This window comes from Dasypus novemcinctus, chromosome 23 (genome assembly GCF_030445035.2).
Source record: "Dasypus novemcinctus isolate mDasNov1 chromosome 23, mDasNov1.1.hap2, whole genome shotgun sequence".
Taxonomy (NCBI): Eukaryota; Metazoa; Chordata; class Mammalia; order Cingulata; family Dasypodidae; genus Dasypus; species Dasypus novemcinctus.
In genome coordinates this window covers 26,684,056-26,699,476 of record NC_080695.1, presented here as the reverse complement: position 1 = coordinate 26,699,476, position 15,421 = coordinate 26,684,056, and the positions used below count along the sequence as shown (strand labels likewise).

At 38.1% G+C, this 15,421-nt stretch overlaps 1 long non-coding RNA gene across 1 annotated transcript; it reads right to left on the bottom strand.

The window, feature by feature from the left end:
- Positions 1-2,952: 2,952 nt before the first annotated feature.
- LOC131275660 (uncharacterized) lies at positions 2,953-13,783 on the bottom strand. The gene is made up of 2 exons (XR_009183132.1): positions 13,676-13,783; positions 2,953-4,937 (listed from the first exon to the last, which is right to left on the bottom strand). It is a non-coding gene; the product is annotated as an uncharacterized lncRNA (long non-coding RNA).
- Between the last annotated feature and the right edge of the window lie 1,638 nt (positions 13,784-15,421).

The following is a 15,421-nucleotide window of genomic DNA, read 5'->3' as shown; positions in this document are numbered from 1 at the left end:
GAGTAAGGGAAAAGACAAAGAGATAGGACTCAATCCGAAAACTGATTGCTTCATTTCTTCAGTGCAATGAAAGCAAAGTTTTCTATAGCCATCAACAATATGGTGAAATATTTGCAGCATATTTGGTATTCAATCTTTGTTGAGTATATAAAATGTTCTTATAAAAGTAATAGGCTAAAAAAATAATAAAAAACAAAAAAGTAATAGGCTGTGGTCCATTAGAAACACTGGCAGTGTATAAAATGGCAATGCAGCAAAAAGTAAGGCCAAAAAAATACATAGACAAACTAATCAATCTTAATAACAAGTGCATGAAGTGTGATGGAAATGGCTGTTTTCATGTACTCTGTTGGAATGTAAACTCATCCATTTGGAGAGCGTATTAGAACTATGACTATAAGCCATTTAAATGTGCACAGACTTGCATCAGCTCTTTTGCTCCTAAGAATTCATTTATTCTAATCAGAGAAGTGTGCAAAGATATCTGTATAGGATAACTTCATGTGCTTGCAGCAGTGATACCAAAAATTTAGAAGTAATGTAAAAAAGGTGGTAGATTATTCTAGGCCTTTAAAAGATAATACTCTGTAAGTACAAAAAGTAGATATTAAGGGAAGCAGATGTGGCTCAAGTGATTGGATTCCCACCTACCACATGAGAGCTCTGTGGTTCAGTTCCCGGTGCCTCCTAATATTGAGAAATAAAAAGTATAACCTTGCAAAATATCTAATGAGCCACTCCTGCTCCCACTTCTGTAAATCAGCCCATGAAAACATGGCCTTGCAGGAGAATATCAAACCAATGACTCCTGCCCCCTGCTTCTGTAATCTAACAAACCACTCCAGCTCCCCGCTTCTGTAAATCAGCCCACAACTTTGCAGCTGCATTCTGCTTCTGTAAACTGCTTGCAAAATTTTGCCTAGCAATGTGCTAGTCAATCAGCAAAAGTCATGCTGATCCCACATAAAATCCTATCTAAACCTATGAAAACTGAAAAACAGGGCTCAGAATTTGTGGATTGACTCTCCTCTGGGCCCACGTGTAATAAATCTGTTCCTCTGCCTCTCCAAGTGTCATTTTGGGCTTCTCTGTCATTCAGAACTCCTGGCTTTGCTGTGACATTAAAGAGGACAGCAAGCTGGTGCAATGGACAGGTGCGGCAAACTGACACAGCAAGATGATGCAACAAGAGACTCAAGAAGAAAAACATGGTGAGAGACAGAACAAAGCAGGGAGCAGAGGTTCTCGGTGCCTCCTAAAGAGTATGAGCAGGATGGCAAGCAGACGTGACAGGAAGGCGAGGTGATCTGATGCAACAAGATGATATAACAAGAAACACAAGCGGAAAACATAATAAGAGACGCAACAAAAACAGAGGAATGAAGGTGATTCAAGCAATTAGTTGCCTCCCTCCCATATCGGAGGTCCCGGGTTTGGTTCCCGATGCCTCCTGAAGAAACAAGGAAGATGAACACACAGCAAGTGCAAACATTGAGGGGGTGGGGGGGATAAATAAATAAAGTAAGCCTTTTTTCGAAAAGTAGATATTTACTTCTCAGTATAGAAATGTATATTTGTTATAATGAAATGTAAGAACAGCAACTTAAAGAATAGTATATAATCCCATGTTAAAAGAAATTCAAATTTTTGTAGCATATTGGAAGATTGAAATGTCTCACTCACTAGTAAACACAGTCTTTTGAGTACAGACATGCAGTAGATACACATCGCTCTGAATAAGTTCTCCTGTCAAGGCATGGGGCACCCATAAATCTTTCCAGCTCAATGGCTGCTTCAGTGGAAGAACCGACTCTTAGAGCTTTCTACCCTGCCATTTTTGCATGATATTCCAAATCCAGTCTTTGGGTGATAAATGATTCTCCTTCTCAGGCCCAAATATGTCCCTTGTCCTTAACTTCTGATGGCTAAAAGAAAAATTATCCATCCCAAAGTTTATCCGGGGTAAAATTATGGGTGAAACAAATTAAAATGAAAATCCCCATTCAAAAAAGTAGACCATGAAACACAGTAATCACCAGTCTACATTAAAACAGGTTGTCAAGGATATGACTCCTTTCTATTGCAGTGTGGAACAAGTTCCCTGGTTAGCTACCTTATTAGTCCTTAGTTCTGCTGTTGGTGAGAATCTCCCTCATGGATTATCCTTCTTGCCACAACAGAGATTATGCTCTGACCTCTTGGTGTTGTCAAATCAAGGACTCCCTTGGAATAAACAACCACAGGCTTTTCTCAGCCAGTTTTAGGGAAATATTGGTGCTACTGTTCTCTCAAGACCACGGTAGAGGATCATTGTTTAATGTCAGTCATTCCAGGCATTAATGACCAGAGCTAAATTATATATCTGGACTATGTCTGGACTTGCTTGCTCCCTTTATTCAGCAAACAATGCTATTCGATAGAACTTAAAAATTTGTTAGGGTCCTCAGTAGATCAAATTTTCTCCTAATATGTCTCCAGCTTATCAGTAACCCTTTTCATTGACTTTAGCTTGCAGTAGAAAGTGGATTTTCTGACACAATAAGGCTCCAAGCTATGGGTCTCAGCAAATTTTGGTTATGTGGTGCAAGAAGATAGCACCTCTTTTAGCAACTCATTCTTTTTTCCTTTCTCTGCTACCTGCAGATTGTCTCCATTCTGAAAGGCTATAAAATATAACTTCCCACTACAACTTTCTGATTTTTCCCCCTTTGGTTTCTCCTAACATAAAGACCTGGTTGACAGATGACCCGTTTTCCCAAATATGAAAGGTTACAGTTGGTCTCAAAGTTTTACCACTATATAAGCAAATTCCCAGCTGAAACAGTTGGGGTCGTCATTGCCCTCTCTACTCCTTCTTTCACCAGCCAATTCAATAGCCCTCCAGATCCAGGTACAAAACCAGTATCAGGATGCCTTCTGTTGTAAGCAAAAGTATGACCAACTAAAATTGGCTTGGGCAAGAGGGCTTTTATTGACACATATAATAAGAGGTTCTGAAGTACATGAGATTACAGTTAGCTCATTGGCTCGACAATGTTAAAAATCCAGTCTTTCCATCTTTCCCATCATCCCTAATATGATTTTCTTTCTCAGAATTGGTATTATATTTCATGGTGGTGCAGTAACTGTCACAGCTTTAGGCATTATATCCTCACCCACACATCCCAACCCAGGAACAAAAGGGGTTATCAAATGAGCTCACCCTATGCTCTTTTTATGAGAGTAGAAGTTTTTTTCACCAGGCTCCCCAGAAGACTTACTCTTGCTTCTCACTGTCCAGGGCCAGATCTCTATTGTCTGATGTATGACCTATATGACCAATAACTTCTCCCTAGAGAGTTTTTCTCATTCAGCCCATTCCAAAGTTTCTTCTTTTCATGAATTATTTAATGTAATAGGAGAGTTCCCATATTCAGGACAGCAAAAGCTTTTCTCTACTGTACATGTTTTTTAATGTAGGGCTTTTCTATAGATTACCTCTAAAAGTGCCTTACCCACTAAGTTGGGGTTGTGGGTGAGGGTTCGTCCACATTTTACATATATATGATTTTTCTCTTTATGAATACTTTTGCTATCAAATGTTTTCAATGATGACTTTATCACAATCATTATACTCATAGTTTTTTGTTCCCATAGGAGTTATTTAAAGTTTAATGAACTGTGATTTGTTTTGAAGAACTCTGTGTGTTCTGTGATATCTAGTGAACATGGCTTTTACTCTGAAGACTACCACACACATTACACTCATAGGTGTTCTTTTCTCTGTGAATGCGCTGATGTAGATTGAGTTGTATGTTCTAGGTGAAAACTATTCCACACACATTACACTGAAATATTTCAGTCCTACATGAGTTCTTTGATGATTACTAAGTGCTGACTTCTTCATGTAGCCTTTGTCACATTCATTACACTTATATGTTTTCTCTCCCATGTGAATTCTTTGATGTGTAATGAGGTTGGAGCTCTGAAAGAAATCTTTTTCACATTTGTTACATCTATATGGTTTTTCTCCTGAATGAGTTCTCTGATGTATAATGAGGTAAGATTTCTGAAAGAAACTTTTCCCACACTTATCACATTTATCTGTCTTCTCTCCTGAATGAGTTCTCTGGTGATTAACGAGACCTGATTTTTGAGAGTAAGTTTTCTCACATTCATTATATTTGTATGGTTTCTTTCCTGCATGAGTTCTTTGATGACTAATAAGAACTGATTGCTGAGAGAAAGTCTTTTCACATTCAATACATTTGTATGGTTTCTCTCCTGTATGTATTCTCTGGTTATGTATGAGATGGATTTCTGGGAAAAAATGTTAACACAGTAATTACACTTATGGGGTTTTTCTCCTGTATGAGTTCTGTGATGTCTATTGAGAGCTGATGTATTGGAGAGAGCTTTCTTACAGTAATTACATTCATAGGGCTTCTCTCCAGTATGACTTCTCTGATGTACATGAAGAGAGAACTCCAGTGAGTAAGCTCTTCCACATTCAGTGCACTCGTAAGGTTTCTCTCCTGTATGAGTTCTTTGATGTACCATGAGTGTTGACTTATGGCTAAAAATTCTATCACATCCATGACATGAGTAAGGCTTCTCTCCTATAGAAGTTCTCTGAAGTCTGAGCTTTGACTTCTTTCTAAAGACTGGATCATAATTGTTACATCCACAGGCACTTTTTTCTATACGAGATCTCAGATGTCTCCTGGGATGTTGCTTCTGAGTAATGGGCTTCAAGTGCTTTCCATATGAGTCATATTTATGAGGTCTTTGGATTGCAGAGAGATGATCTGTGCTATGATTAGATGGTTTTCCAAAGTTTTTACATTCACAGCCCCTATCCTTGATTACTGTTTTCTTGTTGATCAATCTAACTTGCCTTAAACATTTTTTCTGGTTTTCCTGGTGCCTCTCAATATAGCCATTATTTTGCCAGATTTCTAGAAACAAACAAAAGGAAACATACATTATAAATCTTTTATGTATTGTGTAAGCAAAACTAACATGTCATTTATTTCTCAATAATGCTACTCTTCCATTCCCTTTACATATTAAAAGTTTTGAGCCTTTACGGCCTGCTTTCTTATTTTTGTTCTAAGTATGGAATGTCAGCACTTGGTTATGAAAACTATGGCCTTGCACTTGCTGGTGGAAGATATCTCATTTAGTAGGAGGTAGGAGTTAGTCCCTCCTCCTCTACATCTAGAGAAAAATTGGTCACCATTCTGCATCATAGAGCTAGTTGATAAAACATTGAAATAAAGATGGTCATAAAGTGTTAATATAAGTCCCCCATCCACTGGGAAGATTTGTGTAAAGTGTATAACCCTGACCTATTTTAAATGATCCTTGGAATTTCTACTTGTACATAGGGGTCTACTGGATTTCCGATAATTCACTTATTGATGCCAGTGGAATTTATTGTTTAACTGCTAAAATTCTACAAATTTGATTGGCTTCATATAATCAAATGAAACTTCTTAAAAATGTCCTACATGACAATGACTCTGGTTTTATGCCTGTTCTCTTGTCTGAAAGAATTCCATTCATTATCTAGTGGAAACAAGACCAAGAATTTGCTATAAATCACTTTATTCTTGGACAAATATGACCTTACAAACTAATGAAAGAAGGTGACAAAGTCATAAGGAATAGTGATCTGGGTAATAAAGAAGGCATATATATGTGTGTGTGTGTGTGTACATATATTTATATATATTTTTTACCCCAACTGTTCATCCTTCATGCTTTTGCTTCTGTGATGTAAATTGCTTTTCAGAACACCATTTCCAGTGAACTCTCAGGTATTAACTGAAGATCAGATTTCCCATATAATTTTTTGTTATTTTTGGGTCTTGGGAAATAGCTGGTTCTGCCTTCAGAGAATGTTGTAGATCTAGAGGACCTGAGTTGCAGCCCATCATTTTTCCCCTTCTAAGCTGTTTCCTTATTTTGCTTTTGAAGAAATTCCAGTTTAAGTCACTGGATAATTCCTACTCTGTATCTCACTACATAGTGCCTTTCAAGAGGTAGGAAAAAATATAAAGTTTCTTTTCCCCTCCCCAGTGAAGACTTCAGAATCGTGAGATCCATTATATCAAATTATATAGGTATACTGAACTTTTTCATTCTCTCTAGAGCAAACAGAAAATTCACAACGTTGTGCTGCTACTGTACTGGGTTATACATTGTGCTGGACATTGCATAAATCAGAAAATTTATTTTTAATTTCTGGAAAATATTCTTAAATTACTTTATAATTAATAATTTTATTCTCCCCATTTTCTCTCTATTCTCTTTTAAGAGTGAATGCCCAAGTAGTGAGAGCGGGGATGGACCCACATCCTGGGGAGGACTAATGCCATCAAACAGAGGGAACTGTATCTCTCGAGAGAAAGGGTGGCTCCCAGGGCATTGGGGCAGTTGAGCAAGTTAGGCCCTGAACACTATTCCAACTATCTCTGGATGTGGCTCCTCGGGAAACAGAGGTTGGCTGTCACTGTGGGCACCAAGGTGGATGGGAAAATGGATGTTAAATGTGTGGAGCCAAGATAAATGGGGGGTAAGAGAGGAGTTTCGCGAGAGTACACAAGGATGGATATAAAACATGTAATATTACACCATAACATATAGGAGACGACAGACTGATAATGTAAACCATAATGTAAAACATAGGATAACTAAAAAATTAGAAAACTGTGTATCCTAAAGTAAGCACCACAATGTAAGCACAGATGTCACCTTATTTGAAAGCTATTGTCTTAGACTCTGTACATCACTTTAAGTAAATATGATGTGAATAGGGTGTAAGAGTATCGCTGTGGAAGGGAAAAGGTTTTGTGGTGGATGTGTGGGAGTGCTGTATATTATATATATGAATTGCTGTGGTCTAGGGCTCTTGTTAAGAGAAGTTCAATAATTAGGGGAAAAAAAAAAAGAAAAAGATAGGATGTAGATTTTTTTCCAAGTCAACACGTATTCTATATCTAACCTTTAAACCCATCTCTATATGCCATTTTGCTAGTAAGGGATCCTGACATTATATTGGGCTTCAATTTTCAGGAAGTTCTGGATCACAGAGTGGTTCAACAATGGCAACAGAGGAATACTGGTATAGGATACTATCGACAGGTGATATATGGCTGAGAGGGAGCTATACAGGACATATGTCCAGGGTGCATGGTAATGTTTGGATACACTCATAGTGGCAACAATTAAAAACTACAGCTGGGGGGTACTGGGTTCCTGGCCGGTGGTGCTCTGTCATAGTCCCTAGGGGAGCAGCGACAGTCTCCCAGGTGCAGCGGCAAGGAACGGGAAGGAATGAGGGTCCAACAGTGAGCCCCTGACACTAATAACTATGCTTGTGAGCTGATATGCCTGAAATAAGAATAAGGCCTAGAGCAGCATTGTGCCTGGGAATTTCCTCCTGACAGCCTTCATGTTACTCAAATGTGGCCAGTCTCGAAGCCAAACTCAGCATGTAAATGCAATGCCTTCCCCCCAGCGTGGGACATGACACCCGGGGATGAGCCTCCCTGGCACCAAGGGATCACTATCAACTACCAACTGATGATGCAACTGGAGAATGACCTTGAATGGAAGGTTCAATGTGGATCAGCAGAATATCCCTGTCTACATAAAAGAACATGACTTTAAAATGCTGTTTGACCTAATCTAAGGGGGAAATGGAAAGGAGAAATGAGTTTATATGGCTACGAGTCTCTGAAAAAGAGTCTGGAGGCTGTCAGAAGGATTGCCCTTATGCACAACTGAGCAGAGTCTAAGAGACAGATAAAGTAGATACAACCCCCAGGTATTGGTTCCTTTGAGGGCTAAAGAGGCCCATGGGTGTTATGGTAATGGCAGATGGGGTTAACTGCCATGTCAGATGGCCCTTCTTTGGAGCTGGTGTTTATGCGTGATGAATCTGGACTCAGATGGGATCTCTCTTCATAAGACTTTCATGCTACTGTGCTGGAGTTGTAGTTGGTGTTGGGGTTTAAGATATATTTAGGGGATCTGAATCTCTGGACTGACAATGTGATAGCCAGGCCCTGAGCCTCAACAGACTCCAACACCTACAATCTGATTTATTGGACTCACCTCACTCAGCTAAGATGGAGTTGAAGAAGGACAACCACCACACCATGGAGCCTAGAGTGCCTACAACTGAAAGCGAGAGGATTGCATCCAGTATCCATGAGGAATCTGAGCCTCCTCTTGACATAGAGGTGCAATGGACACAACCAATCCAATGTCCACATAGAAAAGGTGGCATTGGAGTGGGAAAAGTGGACATGGTGGCTAATGGGTATGGGGAATGGCAGGAAGAGACGAGATGTGGAGGCGTCTTAGGGACTTGGAGCTGCTCTGGATGGTGCTTCAGGGGCAATCACCGGACATTGTAAATCCTCACAGGGCCCACTGGATGGAATGGGGGAGAGTATGGGCCATGATGTGGACCATTGACCATGAGGTGCAGAGGTGCTCAGAGATGTACTTACCAAATGCAATGGATGTGTCATGATGATGGGAATGAGTGTTGCTGGGGGGGGGGGGGGTAGTGGGGTGGGGGTGGTGGGGTTGAAGGGGTCCTCATATATATTTTTTTAATGTAATATTTTTACAAAATCAATTAAAAAACATAAAATAAAAAAAAAAGAGTGAATGCAAATGTCCTAAAATTATATTTTGGTGGTAGCTGCACAGCTCTTCATATATACTAGTAATTATTGAACTGTACATTTAAAATGTGTGAATTTTATAGTAGGGAATTTATACCTCAATAAAGATTTTTAAAAGTGAGAAAGATGAAAAATGTTACACTTGAAGAAGGAAGATGATTATTTTATTTTAATGATAATTTGATAGTAAAGGTAAGAGAATATCTCAGTGGAATTTTGTGGAGTGAACTGGAGAAGAGCTCAAACAAAGGGGTAGGATTGGTAACCTGTTAGTCAAAGTCTTATGGCAAATTGCCAGAGATGGTGGAAAAGAAGGAGAATGAAGATATTTTAAATTGGAGAACTCAACAAGAATAACGGTACCCAGATAGGGGAATTAGAGATCATATTAAGGGTTCAAAATTAGCTTCCAGGAATGGTGGGCTAGAAACCCAACCTCCCTCTAAGGAGAATCAGACAAGATGGAACAAAAAAATTTTTTTTTCTTTTTTAAATTGGCTTGGAAGGAATTCTCTTCCTGATATTGCTAACATAATAATATGGAGTAACCCTTCTGCTAAGAAACACTTGGAAAGTATAAATAGCCATTGCTTGAAGGGATTGAACATGAAGAAGCCAGTGAAGAATGAAAAGAAGTAAAAGAAAACCCAGATCATTAAGAGCATGACATTTGAGGTGCTTTTCCCTTCATGAAGGCATCTGCTGATTGAGGAAGAGAGGCTGAGTGGAGGAGAGATTGTGAAAAATCTCACGAGGTAAGGCAAAAAATTGGAGTTCAGGGACTGCCAAAGAGGGAAAGTTCTGGAAAATCATCTAACTATGGTACTATAGATGCTTCAAGAGCCCAAAAGAGTAAAACAATGGATTGGTTCAACAACATCTGAGACATAGCTTAAAAGATAATTAGTTAACTGGAAGATGATTCAGAAGAAATAGCAAGAAAGAAGCATGGAGAGATGAAAAGATGAAAAATACAAGACAGAGTAAAAGAAATAGGGATTGCACAAGAAGTCTACCATATGTATAATTGGAATCCCAGAAAGAGAGAGAAGAGAAAATGGAGGCAGTGTAGAGAGTAGGCAGGTGGACAGAAGGAACATCTGAAGAGATAACGGCCTAAAATGAAGGACATTAAGCAATATGTTAAGGACAAGAGAAAGGAAAGTGCACCTAAGCATATTATAATAAAAGATTTGGAAAGTACCCTGAGGAAAGAGTAAGAACAGGGAGAGACCCCCTATGTGGTATAGACATTCAGACATCTGAAACAGGAACACAAAAAAATTTGAGGGCCAGCAGGCCCCATATAAGCACAGGGTAGGAGCCATTTATCATGGGAGGAATTTGAAGTCCGTGATTCCTTAATGGTAGTGACAGCTCTAACAAAAATCCCAAATCCAGCTCAACTGCTGACTAAGTTGACTCAAACCCCCTCCCCCCACTCCCATAATGGCCTGACAAAAGGACATGCTCATTTATGGGTATAAATATTATTTACTTCAGTTTGACTATCCTTCTATATATAATAATTTGGAATTCAATAAAAAATTACAAAACATACAAAAAATCAAAGAAAAATACAGGAAAAAGATATTTTGATTGAAAACTGGAGGTTAAAGACAAAAGAAAGTGTACAAGAATAATGAGCTTTAGATAGTAAATCTGTTTCATATGGGGATATGGATTCTGAAACTCCAGCTCATGTGATTGAGACACTGGTCCTTACAACCCAAAGGTGACTGGTCCAGGTAAACGAGTGGAAAAGGCAAAACTGGCTATATAAGTCATAAAGTCCAATGCACATTTTATCAAAGCCAGCAATAAAACTACAGAGGGTCATAGGAGCCCCTAATTTTTATTAAATACTGGACATTGTGGATTATACCAGGCTTTGGGTTGCATTATCTTTCCTAAAGATGGGTGAGTTTTCTTCTAGCAGGCAAATAAATTGCCAGTGCATTGGAGAAAGAAAAAAGTCAGGTTGAAAAGTAGTCGTTGAGCATCCATCTCAAGGAATTAAGAGACCAGTAAAATAACACCAAAGAACACAGAATGAAGGAAATGTAAAAGAAGTAATTGATCAAACAGAAAATACAAATCTAACAGAGAAATCAATGAAGACAAAAGTTGTTTTTTTTTTTTTAAAAAAAAGGCTAAAACCATCTTATAAAAATTGACACATGAAGTGTAAGTTCGTTTAAATGTATTCTAATATCTAATAGATAACTTGAATCCATAAATTTAAAACTTTCTACCAGGAACTCTGCTAAGCTTAGATAGCTTCCTTAGTGAATTCTACCCAAAATTTAAGAAGGAAAGCATCTAGTCTCAACAAACTCTTCCAGAGAGCAAAAGATGGGAGAATACTACTCAAGTTATTATTATTATTTTTTAGGCTAACTTAACTTTTTTGAGGTACCAGAGCTGGGGATTGAACCCAGGACCTAGTATGTGGAAAGCTAGCGCTCAATCACTGAGCTACATTGGCCCCCCTGAGTTGGTTTTTTTGTTTGTTTTCTTGATTTTGTTTTGTTTTTTTTGGTTTGGCAGGGAACCAAACCTGCCATCTCTCGTGTAGGAAGCAGGTGCTCAATTTCTTGAGCCATATCCACTCTCTGGGCTAGCTTAACTTTGAAAGGAAAAGTGTAGTCCAAACTCATTCAGGAACACAGATGCAAAAAAATCCCAAGCAAACCAATTTAAGTTATGTATACAGTATAACACAACATATTTGATTTGTTCCAAGAATGCTATGTTAGTTTAACATTCAGGCCCAATAGAATTCATCATATTAACAGAATAAAGGAGAAAATGTGTATGATCATCAAGAGAAATAGAAAACATATTTAAAAAAACTTAACACCCTACATTTAAAAACTCTAGGAATAAAAGAGAACTTCCTTAATTTATTAAAAGCACAGTAAACATATATTGGGAAGTTTTTCCTCTGATATCAGGAATAAGACAAGAATGACTGGGAAGCAGACTTGGCTCAATGGATAGAGCAACTGCTTACCACATGGGAGGTCCACAGTTCAAACCCAGGACCTCCTTGATGTGTGTGGAGCTGGCCCAGGCACAGTGCTGATGTGTGCAAGGAATGCCGTGCTATGCAGGGGTGTCCCCTGCATAGGGGAGCTCCACACGCAAGGAGTGCACCCATAAGGAGAGCCGCCCAGTGTGAAAGAAAATTCAGCCTGCCTAGGAGTGGCAGCTGCACATACACAGAGCTGATGCAGCAAGATAACACAACAAAAAGAAACACAGATTCCCAATGCTGCTAACAAGAATAGAAGTGGACACAGAAGAACATACAGTGAGTGGACACAGAGAACAGACAACTGGGGTGGGGGGGTGAAGGGGAGATAAATTTTTTAAAAATGAGTTCTATCGCCACTTTAATGCAACAATACAGAAGGTCCTGGTCAATGTAAAAATACAAGTAAAATGACTAAAAAGTGTGAAAATTATAAATAAATGAATATAATTACTCATAGATTATATGCTTCTCTACTCAGAAAACCTAAAACTCAAAACATAAGTTATTTTTTACCTACCAGTAGGTTGTTGGATACAGGGCTAATAAAAAATAGTATTTTTATATAGTGGCAACAATTATAAAATGAAACATAAGAGACATACCATTTAATTAGCATAAAAACATCAAATACCAAGGAATAAATCTAACAAAAATTCTATCCAAGAAATTGTTTTAGTTATTAAGTAATGTTAAAGAATGCACAAATAAATGACATAAGCATATCAATGTTATCTATCATTTCAAGGTTATTCTAAACAAAATCTCAGCAGGGTTTTCTGTGGCTCTTGACAAGCTGATTTTGAAATTAATAGAAAAGGCAAAGGTTCAAGAATAATCAAGACACTCTTGAATTTCTAAAACAAGGCAATGAGACATACTTTATTGGTTAGCAAGACTTATTAAAAAGCCACAGTAATTAAGATAGTGTGGTATTGTTTAAAAAATAGACAAAAAACCAATGAATTAGACTAGAACAGAAAGCCTAACACCAGATTCACGGATGTATAGATCCCTGCTTTCTGACCAAGGTTTTGCACGACAGTGGAGAAATGATAGTTTTTCCAATAAATAGTGATAGAAGTGAAATCTGATCCCCACTTCAAAAAATACAGAAAACGTAGCTGGAATTTTCACCCACTGCTGAGGAGAGTATAATTTATCATAACTCCTATGGAAAAATATTCGGCAGTATCTATTGAATCTGAGCATACTCATATCCTGGAACCTATCAGTTCTACTCATAAGTATACAACCAACAGAAATGCATGCACCTGCTCATCAGGAGTCATGTATAAGAATGTAAATGTCCATCAAGAGAAGAATAAATAGTCTATTCTTTTGTGATTTACTTCTTTTGCCCAGAATTGGTTTGTAAGTTTCATCCATATTTTCAGCACTATAGAGTACTCCTTTATGTGATTTTATTCATCCTTTCTAAAGAAAGGAATTCCTAAAGAATATATGTCAATTACATATCCAAGACTCTTGCATAAACCAGGTCTCAATCACTATCAAAGATGTACACCTGTTAAAGAGATGCCTGAACATTCTTTTAAAGACACTAACCTCTTACCAAAACAAACAAGTTAATGAATCTAACTTCTGCCCACAACAAAACTGTTATTCCTTCACTCACTCACCTGGACAGCTCTGAATAAGAATTTGTCCCTGAATTATCCTTGGCTCCTCTTTCTACAACTTGAAAATCATGTCTGGTTTGGTACCTTGATACCCTATAGTGGAAAATGATAAAGGATTTGGGGATACTTGTTTGACTTTTGAAGAATGAACAAGGTATAGCCTCAGTGTTGGCAAAATAACATTTGTGCCAGGGCCAAAAAGAAAATATTTTTGTGGCTAAAAGGAATCAAATAAGAATCTTAGATCACTTCAGACACCCCACAGTTCCTAAAGAACTTAAAAATAACAGAGAGAAGAAAGCCGTCCTTACCAAGGGCAATAAAGGTTGCTGTAGTTCTCCAGCATCACATTCCTGTACAGTTTCCTCTGAGTAAGGTCCAATCTCTGCCACTCTTCTTGGGTGAAGTCTAGAGCTACATCGCTGAAAGAAACTGAGCCCTGAAAAGAATTTGCTGTACATTAAGTGAAAGTGAGGGGTCAAAAATTCCTTTGTTAATGCAGATGACTAAAGGAACCCCAAGATTTAGGGAGAGAGGCATATTGGATGTATCACGTGCAACTCATTCACCCTATGTTCCTAAGAAGGCCTCAGAGTATAATCACTTTACCATGGGAAAAGCAGCGTTTCCTTAGATAATATTATTTTATTATTTTAAACATGTCCTTGATGGCAGTAAGTATATTCACCTAGGTTTCCAGACTTTATGCATAGTCTGTATAAAGTGAACATGGTGAGGGGAGCACCATGCCTTTAAATAGAACTGTGGACTCTTTTCTATAGGATAGGAAAATGGTGGAAACTGCTGCCATTTCAACGGAGGAAAATAGATTTCCGTTGCTGAAAAAGTGAAAAAATAAAAATAAAAAAAGATCTCATAGTTACTGAGTCATAATAGCTTACATAATTCATTTAGGCAAGAATGGTATAATTTACCAGAGTGGTAAGCCAAATGGTTTAAACCATGGAGATTTTTGACAGTGGCTAAGTGACTATGGGGTTCTTAAGACCAATTAAAAGGGTAACCCATTGACACTACTTGATCTTAATAACCAAATTGTAGGTCTGGTCAAGAGAAAACTGACCTGAGCTGTATTAAAAGTCATAGCCTGTTACACAATTCTCAATTTATAGATCCAGAATTCCTTGAATGAAGGGGATGCGTTCCTTGAAGCCCTGCACTAACAGCAGAGGTATGGACTTTTGCCTTCCTTCAAGGACCTGTGGTCATTTATAGGGGTAAAAGTGTACTGCGGGGGGGGGGGGGGGGGTGTTTACTGGGCTTATGGGAGTCATGGGTTAAATGGAGATTTTGCCCAAGTCAGTTTCACAGTGGGTCCAATGGGACCCTGAACCCTCCTCTGCTCATTTTCCTCACTCCTGAGTGAACAGTTGGCAAGAACAAAGAGCAAATGGAAGAATCCTCACAATGGCTCTTTGACCTGTGAACTAAAGTTTGTGATGTCAGAAGGGCCTGGTAGATACATTTCCTTTAAACTCACTAATTTAGCCTGTGCAGAAGATAGATAACATAAAGAAATGAAAATATGGTGGTGACTCTAATTGCAGCTGCCTTTCCAGATGAGGTCCTTTCAATAGACTAACTCAATAAGGGCCCTAATACTTGGTATACAAGAATGATCTAAAACATTTTTTTTCAGTCTATATTAAAAAGCAAGGTACACATGCAGGACATTATACATCCTGCCATAACCTACTGAATGGACTGGGAGAGAGAGTGAACTACAATGAAAACTATAATCCATGCTGTGTAGCAGTGCTCCAAAATATGTTCATCAATTGCAATGAATATACCACACTAATGAAAGAAGTTGATATGGGACATATGGGACTCCCCTATATTTTTTAAATGTAACATTTTGTGTGATCTATGTATCTTTTAAAAATTATATATATATATATATATATATATATACATATTTTAAAAGCATGGAATACCAGAAGTAACTTCCCTTTTACACAGCAGGGACTACAGTATACCTTTGCATTGTCTGAGGGCCATAAGCTATTGCTGGTTCTGTGCCAAAACTAAGTTCT